At 44.0% G+C, this 27196-nt stretch overlaps 1 protein-coding gene across 6 annotated transcripts in view; it reads right to left on the reverse strand.

Annotated features, from left to right (window-relative positions):
* Nucleotides 1-27196, reverse strand: part of Nckap5 (NCK associated protein 5) — a 958567-nt gene that overhangs the window by 722402 nt on the left and 208969 nt on the right. For 2 of the 6 annotated variants that reach the window (XM_051147287.1, XM_051147285.1), the window contains exon 1: nt 10739-10843. The exons of the other annotated variants lie outside the window; for them this stretch is intronic. The gene's annotated coding sequence lies outside the window, so the exon portion shown is untranslated. Of the gene's footprint in view, nt 1-10738; nt 10844-27196 lie in introns of those variants that run through there. 6 annotated transcript variants of the gene reach the window in all.

Raw genomic sequence — 27196 nt, forward strand, 5'->3', positions numbered from 1 at the left:
CTGGTATGTACTTACTTATAAACAAATATCATCCAGATATTACAGGATAACTATATTACAAATCATAGACCCAATGAAGCTAAATAACAAGGAGAACCCAAGGGCGGCCCCCTTGAACCTCACTCAGACAGGGAAACAGAATAGACAGTGGAAGAGAAAGTAGAGAGGGAACTGGGTAGGAGAGGGTGTGGGGAGGGAAACAAATAGGGGATCAGATGTAGGGAGAGTGGAGAGGGGAGGTTTGAAGGCCTGAAGAGAAAAGGGGAACCAAAGACAGGGGCATTACTGAGGCAAACTGAAGACTGGTGACAGGGCAAGCTCCAGGGCGGACATGGAGATGTCTCTCTAGCTGAGCCTCCTAGCAGCAGGGGACATGAGACTGAGGTGGCCTCCTTCTATCCAGGCAGGACCTATAGTGGTGGGAAGGGAACACCAATCCACCTAGAAAATCTTCAAACCCTACCAACAAGGTGTGCAGAGATAAAGATGAATAGAGAGTGAGGGAATGTCTAACCATTGCCCAGCCCAACCTGAGACTTACTCCACGCAGAGAGCCAACTCCTGACACCATTAATGATACTCTGCTATGTTACAGACAGGAGCCTAACTTAACTGTTCTCTGAGAGCCGTGCCCAGCAGCTGATTGAATCAGCATAAGATGGAACTTGGGAAATCCTGTGGAAGAGTGAGAGGAAAGGACAGAAGGTTCTGGAGGGGATAAGAAAGCTGCAAGAAGACCAACAGAGTCAACTCACCAAGACCCATGTGGCTACAGAGATGGAAGCACCAACCAAAAAGCATGCATGGACTGGACCTAGCCCCCTACACAGATGTAGCTAATGGGCAGCTTGATCTTCATGTGGATCTCCTAGTAAGTTGAATGGGCGCTGTCTATGACATGGACTCTGCTGCTGTTTTCAATCACTTCACCGTAATGGGGCTGCCTTGCCTGGCCTCAGTGGATGAGGAGGAGCTCAGTCTTGATTAGACTTGATGTGCAGGGGTGGGTTGCTGAGAGGAGACCCTCTTTTGGGAGGACAAGGAGAGGAGAGATATGAGGAAAAAGGTGAGAGGAGGGAGAGGACGGAGGGGCTATGATCAGGACGTAAAGTGAATATATATATATTAAAAGAACTCAAGGACACATGCCAATCCTGGTACTTAGAACATGATGGCTAGCATTAGGAATATCCACAGTGGCAGAACCACTTGGGGTGGTTTTGCAAAAAGGAACAATGAATGATGAGTTGCATGTGCACACACACCTGCGGTTATTTATGAAGCAGGGATCACACAAAGCCTAATGGAGACAAACTGATGCGCTCTACACCCACCGACTACATCGGTGATCTGTATGTGTGCGTCTGTGTAACTCAAAGACAAGGAGTCTTTGTTAAAATATATTTTATTAATTTATTCATATTACATCTCAATTGTTATCCCATCCCTTGTTAAAAAAAAAAAAAAAAAAAAAAAAAAAAAAAAGACGAGGAGTCACTCCAAACTGAGCCTGCCTTCTGGTTTTCTGAGATTAAAACACTTTTCCTATAGGAGGTCTGTTCACTTTGGCTTGTGCATGGTAATTAATTCAAGTGGAATAAACTGCCCCAGGGGCCACCCTATGTCCCCATTAACAAAGGACAAAATCCAGAGTGATGCAGTGGGGGATGAGTCCAGTTCATTCCCTGACAGGACCAAAAAATGAAAATACACTATGAAAACCAACTTGCCTTACTCAGTTTCACTATTAAGTTAGTTTTTACAGCAGTTAGCCTGTCTGTCCAGCACATGACCTAGACCTACCATAGCCTATTCGCAATGCACAGAAGGCCTCTCGCTCACACAGCTTTCCCTCCCTGCTCACCCCATTGTTTTCAATTTTGAAGGTGTCTGTGTATGTGTGTGTGTGTGTGTGTGTGTGTGTGTGTGTGTGTGTGTGTGCATCTACACATTCCTATAAATGAGGGTCTCGCACGCTCTAGCACACACGTGGTGGTCAGAGCACAACCTCTGGTACAGGTCCTAACTTTCCACCTTACTTGTGGTCAGGGTTTCTGAGCGATTCTACTAAATATGCTCGAGCTAGCTAGCCATGAGCTTCCTGGGACTGTCTCGTCTCCACCTTCCCACCTGCTGCAGAAACACCGGGCTTACACATGCGCACTGCTGCAACTGGCTTCCATATGGTTCTGGGAGTTCAGAATAAGGTCCTCATAGTTGTGTGGCACCCACTTTCCAGTGAGCCATCTCCTCAGCCTCTGGTTTAGGTCATTTTAATAGTAATCTTGTAATTCTATCACATATTTTTTCCCAATAAGGACTATGCTAGTGGCGAAATTTTACAGACCCCAAACTGGGTAAGTAATAACGATATTTTTACATCTTCTTTAAGATGTAGGTTAACTTCCCAGGAGAGCTAAATGGCATTCCATTTCAGGAGCAGATGCAGGTCTTGGCTTATAATCCCACCCACCCAGCCTGTTGAGCCAAGAGTACACTGATAGGATTGTCTAATTCTCCCTGGCATTGAACTTTAACCTATACTATGCCTGCTCTGCTCTTAGCTGTTTTAGAAATCAGTGACTACAGAGACCAGGCTGCTTCTGCCCATTGTCCTCTGAGTGATTCGCTTTGGTTACACAGGTTAGTTTAATCCAATCACTCCCTCTAATGCTGCCTTCGAAGGAAATCCTTTTGTGCCTTATCATACCTAAAATGATGTCAAGTTTGGGGCTGGAAACATAGCAGGGTGGGTAAAGGTGCCTGTTGCCAAGTCTGAGGACTTGAGTTCAACCCCCAGGACCCATATGGTAAAAGAAAAGAACTGATTCCTCAATACCTTCTCTGACATCCACAAGCACATTGTGGCATGCGTACATGGCCCATACACATGCACACACACAGACAATGAATGAACGAATGAACGAATGGAAAGAGAACGCACACCTGGAATTCCTTACAAAGTTCTTGCAGTCTGCAATCCAGCTGTTACTAGTAGCCACCAATCTGACCACAGCCTGGACCTTTGCAAAACACAAATGTGAGGTGCTCCCTGGACTATAGTAAAAGAATCAGCTAGTGTACTTGAATCAGGTCACCATGTACAAAGCACAGGATCTGCTCATTCTGTGCAGGGCATCAGCTGGACTCTGAGATAAGGCATCTGGCGAGGCTGAGTCCCCTCCAAGTTTTCTGCTGCAAGCGTGTGACAGCCAGCTGGCAGAGCAGCTGTGGGCTCAGGTCATCTGGGGAGCCAGCTGACCATAACTCTCTCAGATAATATATTCAAAGGTCAAAGGGGTTCTGGCTCTAACTTTAAACAAGTGTGTTTGGTCACCAGGGGTTCTATTGACCAGTGGGATGCAGAACATGCAAGTAAATTGAAGCTGCCTTAATTAAGCTAAACTCCAGCCCCCTCAGTGTGCAGGCTGGACTGCAGGAAGGTAGTTTTCTTTCAAACATTTGCAACCTTGCCTCCTATACACCAAAGTTCTCCTTAGGAACCATTCAAGAACAACTGGTTTTTACTTTTCATTGTGAAAGTATGAGGTGACTTGAATGGCTGTACACTATAGGGCCACTATAGATTACCTTCAGTTTTCATTCCAGAGATGAGCTCGTCTAAGCAAAAATCAAATACTGGACTCGTGAGATGGCTCGGTGAGTAAAGGTGCTTGATGCCAAGGCTTGATGGCCTCACTTTGATTCCGGGGAGCCACATAATGGAAGGGAAAAACTGTCTTCCACAAGGTGTCTTCTGCCCCCCACATGCATGCATGCGTGTGTACACACACAAACACACACACACACACACACACACACACACACACCTGTGTGCACATGTGCACACATGATAGAGAGATGTGGGGTCCAGGGAGATGGCTCACTGGGTAAAGACGCCTATTGCCAACCTGAGTTTGATCCATGGGACTCACAGTGTAGAAGGAATGAATTAGCCCCCCACAAGTTGTCCACTTCCTTCCACATGTGCAGTATGGTGTGCAAAATAAGTTAGAATATAATAAAAAAAAATTCAATAGAATAGATGTAAAACAATGTCTTAAGTAAAACACTCTGGTGAGTACTGGCCTATAAGCAACTTGGGCTCTGAGAACACGCTGATTTCTCTCCCACAGTCTCCTGGAATAGAACGTTCCTAGTTTCTCGCAGTAACAGTGTTGTCTGCTACTAAGCCATCCTGAGGTTCCATGTGGCTGATAATTCTCAGGTCTGCCCCACCCGTCATGGCACAGTGGGTGATCATGTGCTCCACAAACATCCAGGGAACCTTCCTCTGTTCCAGGCACTGAGCAGGGCTCTGGATCCAGCGGCACAGGGTGGCCTGTTTGCAAGGTGGCCTGAGTGAAAACTCTTGTCGTCTTTTATTAGCTAGCTCTCCAGAACTCAGAAGATGAAAAATGCCCTATGTGAGTGTAACAGAAGTGAATTCTGAAAAACAATGGTGCCTATCAATTCACTAAGGAAAACAAATGTCATGCTTTTTAGCTACTTTTTTTAAAAGACATAATTGTTTATCTAGCTCTGTGTGTGTGTTTGTGTGTGTGCTCATTAATACATGCACACTAGCATGCAAGTGTGTGCCTGCACCTTCAGAGGCTAAGAGAGGGCATTGGGCATCCCCCATCACGCCCCCCCCCCCCATCTATTCCTTTGAGGCAGGGTTTTCATTGAACCAAAGGCTCAAGTTTTCTAGATTAAGCTGGAAGCCAGCAATTCCCAGTGATCCCCCTGTCTCTGCAACACCCTTAGAGCTGGGGTTACTGGACTCCTAGCCTGTCATGTGGGTGCTTCGATCTGAGCTCCAGGCCCCAGAATCATGCAGCAAGCCCTCTTAACCAGTGAGCTATCTCTCCAGGGAAGCAACCACCTTTCTGTGTTCCCAGGGTGGATGGTCTGTAGGATTTCGGATAACTTAGTACCTTTGAAGGGGAAAACCTGCCCTCTGTGCTCTTAAGGGAAAGGGCCCCGGCAAACAGAAGCCTGGGGCTAGGGCTAGGGAAATGGGCGGTAGGTAAAGGGCTTGCTGCACAAGCACGAGAACCTGAGTTCAGACAACAGCACCCACATAAAAGCCAGACACAGCGGCAGAGCACGTCTGTACGAACAACCACGGCAATGAGGGAAGAAGACTGGTACACATGTGTCCTCGGTGTTCTGGCCAGCCAGCCTGGCTTACACTGGCAGCCCCAGGTTCAATGGGGACCCTATCTGAACACATACATACATATATACACATACATATATACACATACATACATATACACATACATACACCCATACATACATATATACACATACATACACATTATATATATACATACATACATATGCACATACATACACATACATACATACATACATACACCCATACATACATATATACACATACATACATACACCCATACGTACATATATACACATACATACACATTATATGCACATACATACACCCATACATACATATTATATACACATACACACATACATATATACACCCATACATACATATACACATACATACATATTATATACATACATACATACATACATACACATACATACATACATATTATATACACATATATACACACATACATACATACATATGCACATACATACATCCATACGTACATATATACACATACATACATACATATATACACCCATACATACATATACACATACATACACACACACATATATATATGTATGTATAAAAGGTTAAAATAGAGGCAGCTAATGTGGGCTCCATACATGATCAAAGGAGTACCTTGATCACACATATACACATGTAAAAGTCCCAAGAAGCAGATACCCCTTCACTGTCACACTGGAGTCCTGGGTAAGGATCTGACACTCCAAAAAAAATTAGTTTGGTTTGTTATTGTGTGGAAATAGTCATGAAGTATAGATTCTTATAAGCTGCTTTTGTTTTGTGGGTCTCTAAGACTGCCACTCAGCCCAGCCCCTGCTAAGCTTCGTGTGAGAAACACTTAGAACCCTGAGCGAATGACGTATCGCGGGGGGAAGCTCAGTTCCCGAGCTATGAGAGGCTCCTCGTGTTTAAGAAGGCTTCTGAGTGCAGCAACTCTTCACTCTATAAAAATGGTTTTCTGCCCAATCATTTAGTTTTGTATGTGCCTGAGGGCAGGGCAATGCTCAGAATTGGTGAAAAATGCAAGTTTTAGTAAAAGGTTGCTAAATACCTTGTTTTTAAAATGTCGGTTAAAGGCCAATGAGACAGCTCAGTGATGGCACTTGCAGGCAAACGTGGTGACCCAAGTTCAATCCCCGAGTCTCACATGCTGGGAGAGAACTGGCTCCCAGAAGCTGTCCTCTAATTTCCATACCTGTACCTTGGCATGTGAATATATATATATACACACAGTAAATTAATTAATTAATTAATTATTGCTAATAGTAAATAAGTAAATAAATATAAATACATAAAACATATATAACTACTGCAAAATAATTAAATATTTTTAAAATTAGAAATCACTTTTAATTCTTTTATAAATGAATCATGGAAACATTTCTTTTTTTTCCTGATAGCATATTTTAAAACAAAAGAAGGCAGCTTTTGTTTCCTTTTCTTTCTTTCTCTCCAATAAGGACCACAGGGCATTTCCTTCCACTTGACTCATCTGTGTTCCAATAATAACCCCCAACAGTTGGCACTCTGATTAGATCCTCCCAGAAGGCCAGCTCCTGATTTTCAACAGTCACACAGGGCAATTTTCCATTAACCCCAATTGCCCCACCTCCAACACATGTGCATCTGTCTTGAAAGGTGAGCCTTCGAGGCTCTTATTAATGCGCCACAGTTAGTCATCAACCCTTGACCCATTTTCCCAGGTTGATTTTGCAAGTTCAGTAGGTCAGTCAGCTTCACTGTCCCAGAAACTCCCAGATCTGTGTGGCAGGTGTCTCTCCCAGAGGAGAGGTGGCACCAGACACTAATCAGTGGGCTAGGGGTGGGAGCCCCAGGCTTTGTAAGCTCATAGGGATGAAGCTATTGTCCTCGCGGACCTTCAATGGGAGGACTGAGAAAAACACAGTGTAAATCAAAAGATGAAAAAGCAGGACCTGGGAGCAGGGACTAACGGACCCTGGTGTGATTTTGCCTGGAGAAGAGAAACCCAGATCGAGGGGTCAAGTGGGCCATAACGGTGGAAGTGCCATTGTGCCATGAATAAGGCCAGCTGTTCAACCATTTCAAGTGAGAAGAAAGAGAATAGATGAAAATGGAAAACAGATGTAAGCTTCAATGTGAGAAATTTGTTTAGCCTAAGTGGGAAATTTCACAAAGTAAGGGCTATAAAGTGTCTACCAATAGGGTAACACATTCTTACATAAATTTTAACATGAAGACTTTTTTTTGTCAAGAGCTTTCAAATCAATTTGCCTAAATTCAGAGAAAGAATGGGGGTGGGGCCTAGATGCCCAGGCAGTGGGAAGAGGCTCAATCATATAAGTGTGACAATCTGAGTCTGGATCCCAGCACCCACATACAGAGCTGGGTACAGTAGAGAGCAGCTACAATCCTGATACTGGGGAGTTGGGGCAGGAATATCCTTGAGGGAGCTGGCCAACTAGCCTTGCTGAACCAGTGAGCTCAGGTGCGGTGGCAGGTCTGTCTCAACAAGTAAGTAAGATGATGAGTAACTAAGGAGAAAGTTCAAAGTCAGCCTATGGCTTCCACATGCATATGCACATGTACGTTTACACATGCGCCTCCCTACACCTATATACACCCATGTATACACACAAACATACACACAAAGATGTTGATATCCACTTCCTTTAAATGTGTGCAATATAAGGTCCCGGGCCTCATGCGCTGATCTCAACAGGCAATAGTCTTTGGGAGAGAGAGAGAAAGAGAGACAGAGAGAGACAGAGAGAGAGAAAGAGAGAGAGAGAGAGAGAGAAAGAGAGAGAGAGAGAGAGAGAGAGAGAGAGAGAGAGAGAGAGAGAGAGAGAGCTGTTAGAGGCTGCTGCACCTTGGTGATTTTGTGGGACTTGTCTCTTCAGCTAAGTGATTAACAGATACCTTAGGTGATGGACATCTGAGTCCACTTCTGCAGCTAATCAACTATGAGATCTTGAACATGCCCAGAACCTCAATTACCTTCACTGTCAAAGACACAATAGGTTTCACCTCCTAGGATGGCTTGGAGGACTAAGTTGTAAGAGAAATACAAATGACAGGGAACCCAGGTGTGATGTGTAGTCTCGGTTGCCAGCTTGGTGAGAGGTAGCCTCACTGGGGTGACAGGCTCCTGGGCTCTCCTGTGGGTAGTGTCTGGTTTGCCTTTCTCTGGGCTGGAATCCTGGACTGTATTAAGAAGGAGAAGGGGCTATTAGCACAAACAGTCACTGACTGTTGATGCATTGCAAGCAACTACCTCACGTTCCTGCCACTTTAATGGACTGTACCCCTCAAACTGTGAACCCAAACAAACCCTTCCTTCCTTAAGCTGCTTTTCTCAGGGCGTTTTTGTCACAGCGACAGGAAAAGTAACTAAGGCACCATGGAACCATCCATTACAGTTCAGACCTCAGAGCTGCTCCAAAATAAAAGAGGCTCTTGGAACTGTTTCAACAGCTCATTCACATGTGAGGTCCGGAAGGATACGGGGCAAGCTGAGGTCCATGGGCTTATTTCAGAGGGACTTTGTTATATTCTTGCTTTTTCTGGTCTCGGTCTAATTTAAGACAGAACTGGAGGGCATACGCCAGCTCACACAGTTCCTTCATCCAAAAGTGGTTTCTGTAGTTCTGAACCTCTCAGTAGGAAATCTATCTCCCCAGGAAGTCCTGAAATAACAGAATTAGAGTCTGCAGTCCTATGTGCTTGCAACAGGTGACTTTAAAACGAAATTTTTTTAAAGAACAGATATAATAAATAAATTTAAGTGGCACAGCATAGGAAGAAAGCTGAGGAATTTTGTACCTCTCAGTGTCGATTCAGGTGGAGGACATATTTAATCTCAAGCAAAAGAAAAAAAAAACTTTGTGTGCCCCCAAATCACATCTCTCTATAGAGAAAATATTGCTTAAAATGTGAGAAAGGGTAAGCAGATGGCTCAGGATCAGGCATAAAGAGCCCATGAGGACCTGAGTCTGATTCCTAGGACCTACATTAAAAATAAAATACAAACGTTAGCATGGTGGCCTGTGCCTATAATCTCAGCACTGGGGAGGCAGAGACAGGAGAATATCTGGGCTCATTGGCACTGGCCATCTGGTCTACCTGAATCAGTGAGCTCCCAGATCAAACAGAAAGGTGGGTGATTTCTGAAGAACAATACCTAAAGTTGACTTCTGCCTCCACACAGGTACACACACACACACACACACACACACACACACACACACACTCGGAGGAGTAAATGTCCAAAGATCACTTTGTTTGATTTCAATATTAGATGGATTTTATGGATAGTTTGGTATTTCTTTTCATTTTGGGTGAACAGTGTTCTCCTATTATTTTCTATTTTGTTTTATCATCATACCTTGGGGAGATGCGCCAGAAGAGTGTGACGTGATATTGACAAGGTTAGATAGATCTGCCTACCCTCAGTCTAATCCACAAAATTCCCAGTGGAAATAAAAGTAGAGTTCATAAAGAGAATGCAGCCTTAGCTGGATCCAAGCCACCATACCTCACAGCCCTTCCCTTCACTGCTGTCCCTTGTCACTCATTTTCTCCCTCTCATAAAAGACAAATAAAATGAAGCCAAGGAGTGGGTAAGAATGGTTTCTGTTCAGGCAGAAGGGACCTGAGTTAGAATTCCCAGCTCCCCCATGAAAAGCCAGGCATGACTGCAAGTACATGCCTCTAACCCCAGCACTGTGGGGCACTGAGACGGGAGGATGCCTGAGGCATGCTAAACAGCAACCTACTTCTAGGTTCAGGGAGAGATCCTGTCTCAAGGGAATAAGGTAGAGAGATGAGTTGACACATACAGACACACTCAGGCACGTGCACTTGCATATATGCAACAAGCGAATAAACAAAACGGCTGCTTCTTCCAACTGCATGATACTATTCAGTTCCAAGCAAGACACCATCCCTTGTTTTCTAAAGGCTCACCTGAGCCAGGCCTGTTGACTGGAGTCTGCCTCTAACTTCATGGAGCCCTTTCCTCAATGAAGGTGACACACAGCCCTGTTCTCCGTTCAGGGCGGGGCTCACCAGAACCATCTCTGCCTGCTGTCTCCTGGTCTTTTCTCACTCACACAATGTTGCCCCTCCCCTCTTTGTGTGCCTCCTTTTCCATATTACACTTGAAGTGTTGCCTAATGTTTGTCCTCCACCCCACCCTCTCCCCCTCCAGCTCTTAAATCTGTTAAACAGCTCCCAGGTAGGAGGGAACTTGTTTATGACCTCCTAATTGGAATGCTACGCACATGTCTCTAATCATTACCATCAAAGTGTACTGGCGAATGCAGCCATGTGGATGAATTCCTGTCCCAAGTGTTCAGAAAAAGGCACCAGCGCCCCACTTCTCAGACAACAAAGCACAGATCCTTGGGGTAGGATGGAATTCCGTGCATCTTGCCTTAGATAATGACCAGCTGAGGTGTACCAAAGTGGGTAGCCAGGGAAGTGATCAGGAATCTAAGCATCGCCAAGCCACAGATACAGAGGCTACGTTCAGTGGCTTCTAGCCAACCCTCGGCTCCCCAGCCTGACTCCAAAGCTTACCTCTACTGAAGCAACAGACAAGCACACCGAGTCACCTCAGCTGGGTCACCAGGATTGCTGCAACCACCTTCAGCCTCAGCTCTGTGATCTGACAGGCTCTGTCAGCCCTTACTTCCCCGTGTGTGACCAGCATCGATGTGCTTCCTCCTGCCTGTCAATATTTAACTACCCTGTCAAGAGTTATTACATCACCTGTGTTCAATCCCACCTCTCTGACAGGAGAGGGTGTGTACATTCTATTCAGTTCAGCTCAACCAGTCAGGACCCAGTGCCCACCATTCATTTCTTCCAATGGACTAGGTGACTACTGTACTGGACAGAGGGAGCTCAGAAATGAAACAATCCACTCCTTGAAGTCTAGTTCAGACACAGATGAGGACACAGGAGGAGAAAGAGTGTCCAGGAGTGGGGCCCCCAAAGACAGTGGCTGTGATGGCTAACACTGACTCTCAACTTGACAGGGTCTAGAATCAGCTAGAGACAAACTTGTATGCAGGTGTCTGGGGGAGTTTTAAAATCAGGATAACTCATGGAGGAAGACCCACCCTAAGTGAGGGCACTACCACTACCAAGGCTGGGGTGGCAGCACAGGAGAGAGTAAGATGAACACCAGCAATCAAATGTTCTCTTCTTCCAGGCTGCAGGTGCGGACCAGATGCCTCAACTTCAGCTGTCATGCTTCCCCAACATGACACACTGCACCACCAAGCAGAGTGCCAAAATAAACCCTTCCTTCCTTAAGGTGCTTTATCTGGTAGATGATCACAGCAACCAGGACAGTAACTGATAAAGTAACACTGGAGATGACATATCTAAGGGGCCACATTAGGATCCTGAAACCAAAGGATGATCTGACCACATGGACCTCTGCTCAGAGACTCAGCTCAGACACAGGTTAGTCGCGTAAACAGGCAGCATTGCCAGAGAATAAAGCAAAGAGACTGGCCACTTCACAGGGCCTCATGAAAAGCTGCCTCAAGAGCTGTATCAAAAGCTGAGCATCTTGGGGTGGTGTAGTTCAGTTGGTACAGTGATTGATTACTGTGCATGAGGTCCTGGGTTCAATTCCCAGCACCACAAAAATCAGGTATGGCGGTTCATGCCCACAGGCACTGAGAAGGTATGGGTAAGAGGATTACAAGTGTAGAATATTCTAGGTTACATAGTAAGTCCAAGGCCAGTCTGGGCTCCAGGAGACCTTGTCTGGGGGCAGAGGGGGGGGACACAAAAGGCTGACATCTGAACAAAGGAGTTTCTGGGTTGCAAACTGACTATATTTCATGTACTTATTCATGCTACAAATGTAAGTGACTGTTCATGGAACTGAAGTAACAGATAAAACTAATGACTAGAGAAATTGCCTTGGGAGCTAGCAGGATGGCTCACTAAAGGCTCTTTCTTTTTTTTTTTTTTTTTTTTTTTACTATTTTACTAATTTATTCATATTACATCTCAATTGTTATCCCATCACTTGTATTCTCCCATTCCTCCCTCCCTCCCATTTTCCCCTTACTCCCCTCCCCTATGGCTGTGACTGAGGGGGACCTCCTCCCCATATTTGCTCATAGGGTATCAAGTCCCTTCTTGGTAGCCTGCTATCCTTCCTCTGAGTGCCACCAGGCCTCTCCTTCCAGGGGACATGGTCAAATATGGGGCACCAGAGTTCATGTGAAAGTCAATCCCTACTCTCCACTCAACTGTGGAGAACGTCCTGTCCATTGGCTAGATCTGTGTAGGGGTTCAAAGTTTACTGTGCATATTGTCATTGGCTGGTGACATAGTTTGAGCAGGACTCCTGGGCCCAGATCTGCCCGTCATAATGTTCTTCTTGTAGGTTTCTAGGACCCTGTGGATCCTTCTATTTCCCCATTCTCCCATGTTTCTCTCACCTAAAGACCCAATAGGATGTCTTCCCCTCTGTCCCACTTTCCTGATATGTGAAGATTTTCATGGGACATGCCCCTTGGGCTAGTATGCAGATATAAGTGAGTATATACCACTTGAGTCTTTCTGCTTCTGGGTTAACTCACTCATTATGATCATTTCTAGCTCAATCTATTTATCCACAAATTTCAGGAATTTCTTGTTTTTAATAGCTGTGTAGTATTCCATAGTGTATATGTACCACAGTTTCTTTATCCACTCTTCTACTGAAGGACACTTAGGCTGTTTCCAAGTTCTGGCTATTATGAATAAGGCCACTATGAACATGGTTGAGCATATGTCCCTGTTGTGTGGTGGAGCATTTTCTGGGTATATTCCATGGAGTGGAATAGCTGGGTCTTGAGGAAGCCCTATTCCCATTTTTCTGAGAAAGCGCCAGAAAGATTTTCAAAGTGGTTGTACCAGTTTGCATTCCCACCAGCAATGAAGGAGTGTTCCTCTTTCTCCACATCCTCGCCAGCATGTGGTGTCACTTGAATTTTTTATCTTTAAAGGCTCTTTCTTAAAAGCCCAGGAAAAGGTGGGTGGAAAGAAAAAACTCCAAAGTCATCTAATGTCCACAGTCATCCATTGGATGGCATGCATGTACACATACACCTACACCCACGGGATGGGGGGGGGGAGAGAGAGAGAGAGAGAGAGAGGAGAGAGGAGAGAGGAGAGAGAGAGAGAGAGAGAGAGAGAGAGAGAGAGAGAATAAGAATGGAAGAGGGGGAGGAGGGAGGAAGTCATTGCCTGGGACCCATTCTCAAGGTAAGTAAGAGGAGAATTCATGTGGCAAAGCTGCATTCTTTGCTGGCCAAAGGAATGAGTTTGAGGCTATCAGGCTCGGCCAAAGGTAAACAGTGACCTCTCATGTGCATTCCTAGTCATTCCAGAACTTGTCTTCCAACACAGCATTGCTGACACTTACTGAATGGATGATGGCTCTCTTAAATAACTCAGAGGCTGTCCGAGCTACAGGGCTTCACTGAACTGCCATCCTCACTTCATCTGTTAGCAGCCGCCTCGGAAGCTACTCACTTGGACATTTTTGTTTTCCTTCAAAGTCTGAATTTACCAACAAAGCACAGCCCTCTTTCTACCCAAATTTCTCCCCAGCTTCGTGCTCCAGAGAACAAAGATTGCCATTTATGTGTGAACATTCAGAGAGCTCCACCACTGGAGAGCCCCTGGAGAGCCTGCCCTGGAAAGTACTGGTGTATTTGAATTGCAAAACACAGCCTAGGGATGGCAGTGTATCTAATTCGGGTCTTGTCTCAAGCTCTCTGGAGACTGTGGAAGCAGACTGGCTGGTAGGTCTTTGAAGCAACTTTGTGGAAGAGTTTTGTGTGCATACTTCCTAGAGTATACGTCCAAGGTTGACAGCATCTGCAGCCAACTCTGATACCTTAACCACCACCCATCTAATACAAACCGATGACCCATGGCTAATGCCCACCCCTTGGCTGAGACTGCAGACATGTTAAGTCAATCAGTGACCAAAAGCAGAAAGTCCCTTCAGGTTCTGCTCCTCAGCTCCGGAGAATACAATTTAAGCTGAGTATGCTGACAGCCCAACACTGAATGGGAAATCACAGGAAACTCAAGTTTCTCCATATTCAATCATGTTGTGTCTCTTTTTCTGTTTGCTTGAAAAAAATAATCTTCCAATATGTGCCCGCACAGGCATGTTCCCATGACTACAGCCATGCATACATGTGCCAAGGCAAGGCATGTGTGGAAGTCAGGGGACTAGCTTGGCTGTTGGTCCTTGTCTTCCACCTGGTTTGAGACAGTCTTTTGTTTTCTGTTATGTATTTCAGGATGGCTGGCTTTCGAACTTCTGGAGACTTCCGTCTTTATCTCTCCTCTCAGAGTGGTAGCACCAGAATTACAGGTGTAAGCTACCAAACACACTGGATTTATGTGGGTTCAGAGGTTCTGAACTCAGGTCTTCACACCTGCATTAATCACTGAACCCCATACTCTGTTTTTTAAGCCTAGCTTTTTAAAAAAAAATAACTTTCTTACACAGTAGCACACAGCACATGTGGCGTTAAGAACACCACACATTATAAATGGCATAGTTGTTGCTACTAATTGCTGAATGCCCAGGGATTTCTGCACCCAATTAGAGATGACTTGCATCATTTATCTTGTCATCAAGCTAGAAGGATGAAGTGTTATATGACCTCTGGTATTCAGTTTGTTTGTTTTGGTTTTGTTTTTTGAGACAAGGTCTTGCTATGTAATCCACACACACCAATTTGTAATCTTCCGGCATCAATCTCCTGTAGTAGTGGGATTAAAGGTATATACCTCCCATACCTGGCGTGCTCCCTCCCTCCCCTTCCCCCCCCCACCCGTCTCTCATATGCAGTCTTGGTAGATTTTAGCCCCTGTGTGGTACATGTCCAAGCACTGTGCATAATGTAGCTGGTAACTGCATGCATCAGCCTGTTGAGAATAACTGCAAAGGTTATTAACATTCCCAGACTTTAATCTTGACGAACCTTCCCTTTTGACTATGTGAAATGTGTCCCTTGTATCTCTTGTATTCCTGTATTTACAGAATAAAAGGAGGAATCTGGGCTTTAACAAGGAATCATAAGATGAGTTGTAAAACAGAACATTGACCCAAAGTCAATTTGCATGTTTGCCAGGGCTCTGGGACCTACCTCTGACTCCCTATTCTAGATCCAGTCTTCTGTAATTTTTCAGAGCTAAAAGTTTCAGATTCTTTAAGACCCAGTTGAGTCTTTGAAACAAACATCATTTAAAGGCAGGTTTAATAAATAATATAATTTTTAAAAAAGATTTCATGTCTTTATTTAGTCTCTCTGTGTGTGTGTGTGTGTGTGTGTGTGTGTGTGTGTGTGTGTGTGTACCCCCATGTGTCCATCTGCCTGTCCATGTGTGTCCACAACGAGATCAGAGGACACCTTACAGAGTCAATTCTCTCTTTCTATTCTGCAGGTCCCTGGGATCAAACTCAACTTATCACGCTTGGTGGCGACATCTTGACACGCTGAGCCACCTTGCTAGCCCAAGGTTTTATTTTTGGTGTAAAAATTAAAACAGATATAGAGATTTAATTATTTGACTGGAACATTCAGAAAGCCCAACACAAAAGTGACAAACAGCTGAGTCCATCTTCAAGCCATGTCCCTCTGAGACTGCCCTGTAGGATCTGGAGTGTTAGAAGTATACATGCCAGGCCTCCCCAGACCTCTTAATTACAGTCACCAGGGGCCTGGGGAGAGGCCTCAGGTAGTAGAGCGCTAACTGTATAAGCATCAGGACCTGACACTGATCCCAATAAACCGTGTAAAAAATCCAGGTGTGGAGGTGCATGCTTAGTCTCCCAGCCCTTGAGAGGAAGAGACAGGCAGATCCTTGGAACCACCTGGCCAGCTAGCCCGACCAAATCTGGAAGCTAAAAACCCATGAAAGATCCTGCCTCAGAACTCAAGGTGGCTGGTGACTGAGCAATGATATCTAAGGCTAACCTTTGGTTCCACAGGCATTTGCACACACGTGCACCCACACCATCCTCACTCCTGTAAAGCCTCTCTTGCCTCTGAGGCAGGGAAGTAACACTTTCAGAGTTGCTTTAAACCTGAAGAAGAGAAAGAATCCTCCATCAAATATCTGACATTGTTAAAAGGAGGGAAATGTTCCTCAAAGCATTTTGACAACGAGAACAGCACAGCAGAGTATAATGAGCTTCTTCTAGGTGAGACATTGGTCCAGAGTCCAGGAGGCCATCAAAGGGAAGCTCCAGAGGAGACTGATGGGTAAGTTAATTGTCAACCCGACAGGGTATAGTTGCTTGGGGGACAGGCCTCCAGGCATGGCCATGGGGGGTTTACTTGACCACACTAACTGAGGTGGGATGACCCCTGAGTGGCACCATCCCCTGGCTGGCTGTGACCCTGAGCAGTAAAGTGAGGAAGGGGAGCTGAGCAGCAGCAAGCACCCATCCCTCTCTGTTCCTAACTGTGGCTGTGGTGTCACCAGCTCCTTCATATTTCTGCAGCCGTGATGCCTCTGCCATGATGGACTTCACTCTTGAACACAGCTTTTCTCCCTTGAGTTTCTTTTCATTGGATTATTTTATCAGAGCAGTGGGAAGAAGAAAAAAACTGAGACAAAAGCTCAGGAAGCCAGAAGGTTGGACATCCCTAATTAGATGGACTGCCTAGAGAAGGGGAGCTTCCATGTTAAAGATAGAATGGCCTGTTTGTCACTGAGACTCTCCTCCACACACATGGCTGGGCACCATCCTTAGCTCCTAATAGCTCCTTGTTGGAAGATTAAACTAGGCAACCCTGAGTGACCCCAGGAGTTTCCTATTTACACCTCAAAAATCATTGCACAGGTAAGGAAGGGGAAAAGGGCAATTTTTGAAACACAAGGGAACTGTTTTGAAGTACAGCATTTGGGTATCTGATCAGCATCTGTGAAGAGTTCATGGTGTTGATAATTGGAGAATGTGGCTTCCAGTGATGTTTGACTTGCTTAAGCCCAAAGCTGTTTGTTGAGTTGAAATGGTTAAGTAGTTAGGAAAGAGAGAACCCAAGATCAGTTCCCAGCACCCATGTTGGGCAGCTCACAACTGCTAGTTACTGAAGCTCCAGAGGATCCAAATTCCTATCTGCTTGGTACTGGGTACTTCAGTCCTGTGCACAAACTTATACACACACACACACACACACACACACACACACACACAACTTCAAAAAAATAGTATGTACTTAAATTGGGAAGCAACACATGGACTCGTCAGAGGAAAGGGACTCTGACCACAGAGCAAACATTCTAAGCTGCCAACACAAGGGACACTGAAGTCCTAGGCAAAGAAAGCAAAGCCACAATTGGCAAGCAAAGATGACTAATGGTGTAGTGGTCCCTGACAGAACAATGAATACAGAACAATGACATGAAGTAATTAAAATTTCTTTCCTGAAATAACATCTATGTTTTATTTATGGAGAGCATATTTTCTGAAACCAGGATTCTAAATAAGACAAAGCATTTTTTATATAAATTTGGAGGGGGTTGGGGGAGAGGGGTGGTTGGTGGTATTTCTGGACCCTATGCATGGAGAATGAGCAATCATCTTTTATGGCCATGAGACAGAGGAATCACAGGAAAAGTCTATGAATATGGTCATCCAGAAAACATGAAAAGTTCCCTAAAGGGGGAAAAAAAGGGGAAAAAATATGCAAAAATAAAATCTGAGTGCAAAAAAATTATTGGGCAATTGAGGGCTGTGGGCAAAAATCACTGTAAATTTCATATGAAAGAATGAATATGCAAAAACATTCATTCCCAAGGCCCTTAAGGAAGTGCTCTGCTTCAAGATATTAAAACACTATTTAAAATATCAGAACCTAAACATTAAGGTTCTCAGTACTATAACAAGGACAAATAAATTGCTGGCACAGAATAGAAAGTCTAAAATCAGATTTTTGGGCTAGGTTAAGGTGATTTTAATAAAAATTTGCTAAAATTAAATTAACACTTGGGATGATTAAAAAAAACTACAGATTAATTAACAAATTCTATAATTCAGTAAGATATATCACTGCTTTTCTGATGGCAGAAGTCCTGCATGACACCATCTCACATAGTATATAAAGCTACATCTTTGAAAGATTTCTAAAACAAATAATAAATTCTTTTGAAAAAACATAAATAACAGAGTCTAGAGAGATGACTGCGAAGAAGTTTACAGCCCTGGCTGCTTGCTCTTCGAGAGGGCCTGGGTTTGGCTCCCAGCACCCATATGAGCTCACAGCCATCACTAACCCCAGTTCTTGGGAGTAGATGCCCTCTTCTGTCCTCCATGGTCACTGGCTTATAGACATATATGCAGGCAAAATACCAATATACATAAAATAAAATGAATTAAATCTTAAAAAACAAAACAAACACCACAAACACAGAAAATCAAGAGTGTTTTATGAGACTGTATTAACCTGTGTTTTTTGTAAATCCAGAGTAAAGAAACTACTGAACTCCAAAGCCATAAAGAGAAAATTGTATACAATTTATATAAAGCCAGTAACATTTTAAGCCAAAACTATGAACCAACCTAAAACAAAAAAAAAAAAAAATATTTCTTTGAAAAAATAAGACCAATTGTAAAGATAACTCTTTCAAGTAACATGAAAAAACAGACCCCATCAGAAAACTGGGTGAAGAAATATAACCCATCATACTGGAAAATATATGCTTTTCACCATCAAAAAGTCACGTTTTTTATTTAATAGATGCACTAAAATTATAAAACAGTAATAATATTCAGATACTATTGACGAATGTGGGGAAACAGGCAATTTCTTGCACCATTAGAAAAGAAAATTTTTTTCTTTCTTGTTTCTATTCCTCTCTCTGTCTCTGTCTCTCTGCCCCCTTTTCCTTCTCTCCTCATGCTCAAATAATAAACCTCTTCTCTTCCCACCTCTCCCTTACTCTCTCTTGCTCTCCCTCCTTCTCTCTCTCTCTCTCTCTCTCTCTCTCTCTCTCTCTCTTTCTCTCTCTCTCTGCCCTCCTTTTCTTCTCTCCCCATGCTCATATAATAAACTTCTCAATGTTAAAAAAAAAAAAAGTAAAATTTACATTTTGCAGAAATTAGTTAGTTCCCACCTATGGAAATTTAAAATCAATGTTATCATTCCTTCAGCAGTCAGTTTCAGGATCTGCCTTATGAATAGAAGGTGACAAGTTTAAAATTGTGCCCTTTACAATATTGTCTGTAACAATATGACACTGAACACTTTTTGAATAGCCCTCAGTATAGCCACAGTTGTAGAAATTGTGTCCCATGGAGTATCAGACACAAATCACAAAACGTGACATTGGCCTTTATATATTCCCTCAGATTTGTATAGGGGCTACAGGGTTAAGAATGCTTTTGCTCTTGCAGAGGACCTGGGTTCAGTTCAGAGCCACATGGTGCCTCGTAACTGTCTCTAACTTCAATTCCAGCAGATCTGACATCATCTTCTTTCACAGGCACTCGAAACACGTAGTGTACAACATATATGTCGACAGGATACTCATGAATACATATAATAAGTAAATCTAGAATTGCCTGGGAAGGAGTATCAGTTCTATACCATGTTGGCCTGTGGACATAGTCTGTCAGAGTTTATATTAATTAGTACCCCATGAGTGGTAACATTCCCTAGGCAGGAGATGCTGGACTGTGTTAGAATGGAGAAGATTAGCTGAGCGCTAGCATGAATGCATCAATTCTTTGCTCTCTGCTCTTTACTGTGACCATAATGTAACCAGTTGCTTCAAGTCCCTGCCATCTTGATTTCATGGAAATAAACTATAACCTGGAACTATAAACCAAAACCCTCCTTCTATGCTAAATTGCCTTTTTTAGATTATTTTATCACAGCAACAGGATATGAAACTAAGACAAGATGCTATGTTTAAAAGCAAGGTCAAGAAAAAAGTCCCCCAAACAGTATTAGATCTATATGCATACATGAATCCAAAATATCCAGCACGAAAGGGTGGAGAGATGGTTCAGTCGGTAAAGTGCTTGCTCGGCAAACATGAGAACCTGAGATTCATCCCCCAGAACTCACCAGACCCACACTGCTAGAGAAAAGAGGCAAAGGGGTCCTGGGATCACTGGCCAGGAGCACTGGTGAGTCAGTCTAGCTGAGCTGTTAAGACATCCTGCACAAAATCAATGGTGGAGAGTGGCCAAAGAAGGCATTCCATAGCAATCTTTGGCTTCCACTTGGATGAACATGCACACACACACACACACATACACACACACACACACAGAGAGAGAGAGAGAGAGAGAGAGAGAGAGAGAGAGAGAGAGAGAGAGAGACAGAGACAGAGACAGAGACAGAGATAGAGAGAGAGACAGACAGACAGACAGAGACAGAGACAGAGAGACAGAGAGATTTACTTCAATTAAAAAATCAAAATATTTCATAGCTAGAAAGTACTCTCAGCTTCATTTTGCCCCCTCTCTCCTATTGTATGAGTTCCAAGGTTAACTTGAAGTCAGAATCAACCACTTAGTAATATCAAATTGAACGTTACAAACTTATACAAATGCAAGACAATCTTCCTTTGACTCCCAATACCTATGACCCTACAGCCTGACAAAGGTTGATTTGTCTTTTCTTTAATGAACATAGTCATCAACCACATCGATCACGGAAGACAAATACCCAAATCATTTCTTCATTTTTGCTTAGACATCCACAGTCAAAAGCCAACACAAATTTTCTTCTTTTATATGTACATTTTATTTTATTTTTACTTTTGTGTACATGGGTGTCTGTGCGTGGGTATGTGCAGGTGAGTGCAATACTCACAGAGGCCAGAAGAGGGCATATGATGCCCTGAAGCTAGAGGTACAGGTGATAGCAGGATGTAGGTTACTACAACCTAACTCAGGTCCTCTGTGAGAGCAGCAACCCACTCTTAACAACTGAGCCATCTCTCCAGCCCCCAAAACAAATGCCTTTAAATACCTAATGGACTCCTTCGTCACAGGAAAGCTCATTAAACTTTGAAGAGCAGACAACCGAGTTTACAAAAGAACAGTCCAACTAATAAACCACATTATTCGTCTCCGACAATAAACTTCCCATCATTATAGTTTCATGAAATACAATAAAAACACTCATTAATTATTCATGATGTTTCTACCGTACAAGATTAAGAAAACAAAACAAAACCGTGTGAAAAGCAGAAATGTTGTTTTCCGAAAACAGTTAGGTCAAGCAAACTAAACCTCAGAAAAACTTCAAATGATGGAGGACAGGAGCCCTGCTAGCCTTGAACACTGTAATCAGCTTAGTTTCTAGAACATTAGAGAGCTTTGAGAGACCCACTTTCTTACAGGCTGCTGGAACGTTCCTTGGTTTTTTTGCTGATGAACCTCAGTCAGTACCAGGGTTACTACCTCCTGCAACACCAAACACTGTCAAGTAACCTGTTAGGATGCAGCCTTTTAAACTAAATAGTGGGAGTTTCTCTTGTAATTTTACATAGTTTAGGAACTGTAACACCAAGAATTTCATTTTTTTCTTCTTTTTATTGTGTGGGTTATGGTTTATTCCTGAAGCGTATTTATCTGTGAGGGAGGGGCACACACATGGAGATCAGATGACAACCACGTAAGACCTGGGATTCAAACTCAGGTTGTTGGGCTTGGTGGCACCTTGGCGGCAAGTGTCTTTACCTGTTAAAGCCTCTTGCTATAGGGCAGCTAAGGCATGCTAGGTTGCCAAATGGGATTTCCATGCAAATTATTTTGGTTAATTCCCTCCCCTATTCCCTCCTCATTTAGCTGCTGTACCCTTTGTCCCCAATATCCCCCTTCTACTCTATGCCACCCCCACTTCCTTCAAAGCTATCCTTTTTTTCCCAGTCTCATAAGCCTCTAACTTCCGGGCCTTACTTCACCTCTATAGAGATGTTAGCAGAGGCTAGTTAGGATCCATATATGAGAGAGAGCACTGTTCATCTTTTAGACTGGGTTACCTTGCTTAATATAATCTATCCCAGTTTTTTTAAGTGGGTGGTGGTGGTGCATGCCTTTATTCCCAGCACTTGGAAGGCAGAGGCGGGTAGATCTCTGAGTTTGAGGTTAGCCTGCTCTATTGAGTGAGTTCCAGAGCAGTCATGGCTACACAGAGAAACCCTGAGTCTAAAAAATAAAAAGAAAGAATCACAGAATCTTTTCCAATTCCATCTGTCTTATAATTCCACTTTCTTTACAGGTAAAAAGAATTACATCTGCTGTACAGACCACATTTCCATTATCACTCCATCTATCAGTAGATATCTAGGTTGGTTCAATCTTCTAGCTATTGTGAAAAGAGCAGCACTGAACATGGATGGTCCAGTGTGTCTGAAGTAGGGTGTAGAGTCCCTGGGATATATGCCCAGGGATGGCATAGATGCATCACATACTATTTCCATTTTCAGTTTTGTGAGAAGCCTGCATACTGATTTCCACAGTCATACATTAGTTTATACTCCCAACAACATTGGACAAAACAAGTCTTATTTTATTTATTTTTTTTTTTGCATATGTATATTCCAATGTGCACAGAACCGAAGAAGGACACGGAGTGGCCTGCTTTACCACCTTCCACTTTATTTCCTTGATACAAGGACAGCCAGCAAGCCCCAGGGATCCTCTGAACTCTGCTCCTGCTCGGGACTGGGGTCACTGGTGTGTACACCGCCACACCTGGATTTTTCTGTGGGATCTTCACATTTGTGCACATTTGTGCAGTGAGTGCTCTTACCCACTGAGCCATCTCTCTAGCCCCATGAGACAAGTTGTAAACAGTCAAACTCAGACGTAAGGACAGTATGTTAATCTCACTTATACCTAATTCCCTGCGAGACTCTCCACCATGGGGCTCAGTACAAATGGCAGCGATGACGTCATCAGTGTGGTCCCAGAACCTGGAACATGTACCACAGTTGGTACATATTTAGTTGAATGTGCTGTATGACAGGAATTTCTCCTTTATTCGTCTGATAACATCCGGAACATGGAGAGAACATTCCCTCAGCTATGGCTGCACTGGTGGGCACTTTATTTTTACAGTATGTTAAACACTGTTGTGGGGCTGGGGAGATGGCTCAGTGGGTAAGGCACTTGCATCACAAGCATGAGGAGGTAAGTTCAATTGCCAGAAGCAACATAAAGAGCTGGGTGTGCACCAGTAACCCCAGCATTAGGGGTGGGGAGAAGAGACCCCCAGGGACTTGTCTGGCCATCCACTCTTGCCAACCAATGAACTCCAGGCCCTGTCTCAAGGCAACAAGGTGATGAGAGAGAGAGAAAAAAAGGAGGCCCCTGTGTTGCCCTCTAGTCTCTACACAGGCATGTCTGGTCTTACCTGCCCACAACACACACCATACACAAACACACAAATGCTCTGAGAAGTAACTGTATGTGTCTTCCCACATGTTAGATTTCCAGTATGAGAATTGACACCTCAGAGAATCAGAACATTGTTGTGGCTCTTGAGAAATTTACTACACAATTAGTTCTGAAATACACAAGCAAGTTCATGAAAAAGTTCACTAAAGTTGTGGAAAATTGCAATGCACTTAATTCTTAAATTAGACTCCAACTTGGCTCGGTTAATGATTGCCTTTTCTCTTTTGTACTTCAACTCAGGAATACTCTGAAATTTTGCCACATCCTTGCATGTACAAATGCATGTTCATGTGTGTGCATGCTCAACTGGGTAAGTGAACGTACACATATAGAGAGAATAGAGATCAACCAGCCATTTCTCAGGCACAACCTTTTTTGGGGGGAGGGGAAAACAGGTCTCTCACTAACCTAATGTTCACCAGATAGGCTAGGGTGGCCCGTGAGCCCAGGAATCCAGCTGTCTCTCCCTCCCCAGTGCTGGGATTACATGCATTTACCACATGTCTGGGTTTTTACAATGTGGGTTCTGGGGATCAAACTCAGGTACTCATGTTTGGTCAGCAAGTAAGTTATGTATCTCCAGTCTCATTTCTGAGACTCTCAAAGAAACCTGGGACAATATCTTCCCTAACAGGCTGATGCCTTTCGTTTTTGAATATGCCTCAAAGACAGAAACCTTGAAAACTGAGATTCTAGTCACACTTCCACTGGCCAGTGATCTCTCTACCGAATGGACTCACAATAGACCAGGACCCTCTCAGGTATATTACTTACACATGTGTTGATAAATATCTTCGGAGCTTTTCACGCTGAAAGAATTAGTGAGTTATTTCACAGAGTTGAACCTGATTTATGGGCCAATACAAAACAGGCTAAATCAGTCACAGTCAGAGATCAGCCTACACAGAGAAGAAACCCGGCACCTGTGAGGCTTCTCAGTCATAATGAAACCGAAGGCTGTCACCAAATGCTGTTATCTGTCTGGGTGGGAAAGTGCTCAGTAGAACAGCGATAGCCCAGAAAGTAGAAAATTGCATGAAAGCCAACAAAACCTTGGAGTGGATGGCAGATCGTGGACAATAACTGAGTGATAAAACAAAACTTTCCCAGGAACCCAAGTCATCATAACATCACCCAGCTAGGGCTCTGAGCTTTTGTATCCAGCATCCTTATATTCCCAGGACACTCGAGGGGTGCTTGGCTTGGGCAGTAGGCACATTCGGAGGTGCAGGCAATCTGGGAGCATGAGAACAGGATTTCAAGATGGAATCTGCCTTCTGTGTCCAGTGAAGGATTTGACAAATATTTATAAATGACTTCCAGAGTGAGCATTCCTTCATTGTTCCCCATACCCATGGCTTACACACCGCAGTTAAATTCCAAGAATGCCTACAAAGATACTTCAGATTAAGAGGGCAGAATTTCTAAAGGATAAGCCCAGATGCATGTGGCAGGCTAAGTGGTCCCCTCTTCCTTCCTTTCTATTTGGCTGGGGCATGAGTGATAAGAAATGAAAAGTCGCTTATCTTAAGAATGTTTCCTTTCAAGCATCATTAATGCAGAGAATGCAAATGCTAACAGAGATGAACCTGTGACCACCTTTTGTAAACAGCTGGGAAGGAGGCTTTCTTTTTGTCTTCCACTGGAGATTGGGGCAGATCAGGGGGACAGGAAGAGAGACACAATGCTTAGGGACATGGACAAAGTTAGATGGCCTCAGTCAGAAGCTCAGACTGGCTACAGCAGAGGTGGCGTCACTCTCCAGTCCTCAATTCCCTCAACCACTGTGCAAGGTTGGGAAAAGGCACCAGGTTATGGGAGAAAGCACTGTGGAATAGTTCCTAGAACCTAGCATCATTTGATATGAGCAACCCAGAACCCAGTGAGTATTGACTGTGTGCCTCGGAATCAGATAACACCCTAACATGTGATAGGTAAACAGTAAACAATTCTGGATTGAATGGTTGACTACAAACGGATTTTCTACTGAGATCTCCCCACTTCTGGTTTTTATTTTTCTTCTTCTTCTTTTCATGTACATGTGGCATGTGTACGAGTGTGTGTGTGTGTGTGTGTGTGTGTGTGTGTGTGTGTGTAGGAACATATGTATGTGAATGCACATGTATTAGAAATCTCCCTTGATCAATCAATTCTTTGAGGCAGGGTCTGTCAATAAGATCCAGAGTCCATGGATACAGTCAGTCAGCACGCTCTGGGGATCTCCTAGCTCTGACTTCCAAAACTAGAATTTAAAGGAAGATGCCATGCCCACCTAGCATTTAGGAAGGTTCTAGAGACTCAAACTATCATCTTTTGCTTGTTTGAACTGCTAAGCCAGCTCGCCAGCCCTCTCGTTAGCTTTCGGAGACAAGGCCTCAAGTAACTTACACTGGGTTTAAACTGACTAGGTAGCTGAGGATGGCCATGAACTCTTGATCTTCCCACCTTTACTTCCTGAGTGCTGGGATGGCAGGCATACACCACCACACCAGTTTATGTGGTGCTGGAGCTGGAACCCAGGCCTTCCTGTAGGCCAGACAAGCACTCTGCTAACTGAGCTAGATGCCCAGCCTCCACAGTAGGGCTTTTTAAAGGGGGAATGTTTCTTTGTGTCTTCAAAGTATGACTTACTGCAACACGGGGCAGACACACACCTTTCAGAAGTGATTCCAAGGTGAGGCGTCTGCACACCTAGACAGACCAGCATTGTGCACACCTCCAGAGCCATGGACAATGCCATGTGTAAAATCCACAGGACTGGAGGCGACAAGCAAAACCCTGAAGACAAATGCAAGCAATTGTGGACTTATACGTGTATTATTTTCTTGTCACAGCCCTGCTCTACTCCGGGCTGATAAGACAGTAACTATTACAACATTTGGGATAAGTCCAGAGTGAGTCAGGATTCTGGTTGCACCTCTAATTACTCCTTCACTCAAGCAGGGTGTGAGCAGCAGGTGAGAACAGTACAGGGAAAGGTCTCCAACACCACAGACTTATTAATCCAACACCCAGGAGCTATGAGCCGATGAACCTCCAAGACATGTGAGATCATGAGGTATCTGGAATGGATCTTACTCTGTAAAATCCCAGAGTCACTTTGTTTTTCTCCTTAATCCATCTACTTAGCAGTTGCATGCCTCACTACAGTTATTCAGTTCTGTGTCTGGGATGAAGGGACGTGGTGAATTTAATAGGTACACAAGGTAAATGGAATGCTGAGACATATAGCTGACATCACAGAAATGGAGACAGACAGGACTTACTGAGCAGGAAGGCAGCCAGCCTTGTAGAGATCCCTGCAGCCTGCACACAACATCCTTTGTTCCTTCTAAGACAGCACAGAGGCTCACAGAATGAGATGAGGGACGAGGATGTGAGGGCTAAACAAACACATGACATGACGTTAGGTGGCACTTGCCTATAACAACTTGGTTCAGTATGCCAAAGTGGTGGCTCAGTCAGTAAAACGCTTGCCCAGCGAGCATGAGGACTGGAGTCCAATCCAAGCCTGATCTGAACACATGTCCTTGCAATTGCAGCGTTAGAGAGGTAGAGACAGGCAGATCGGGGCT

This window comes from Acomys russatus, chromosome 6 (assembly GCF_903995435.1).
Source record: "Acomys russatus chromosome 6, mAcoRus1.1, whole genome shotgun sequence".
NCBI classification, from domain to species: Eukaryota; Metazoa; Chordata; class Mammalia; order Rodentia; family Muridae; genus Acomys; species Acomys russatus.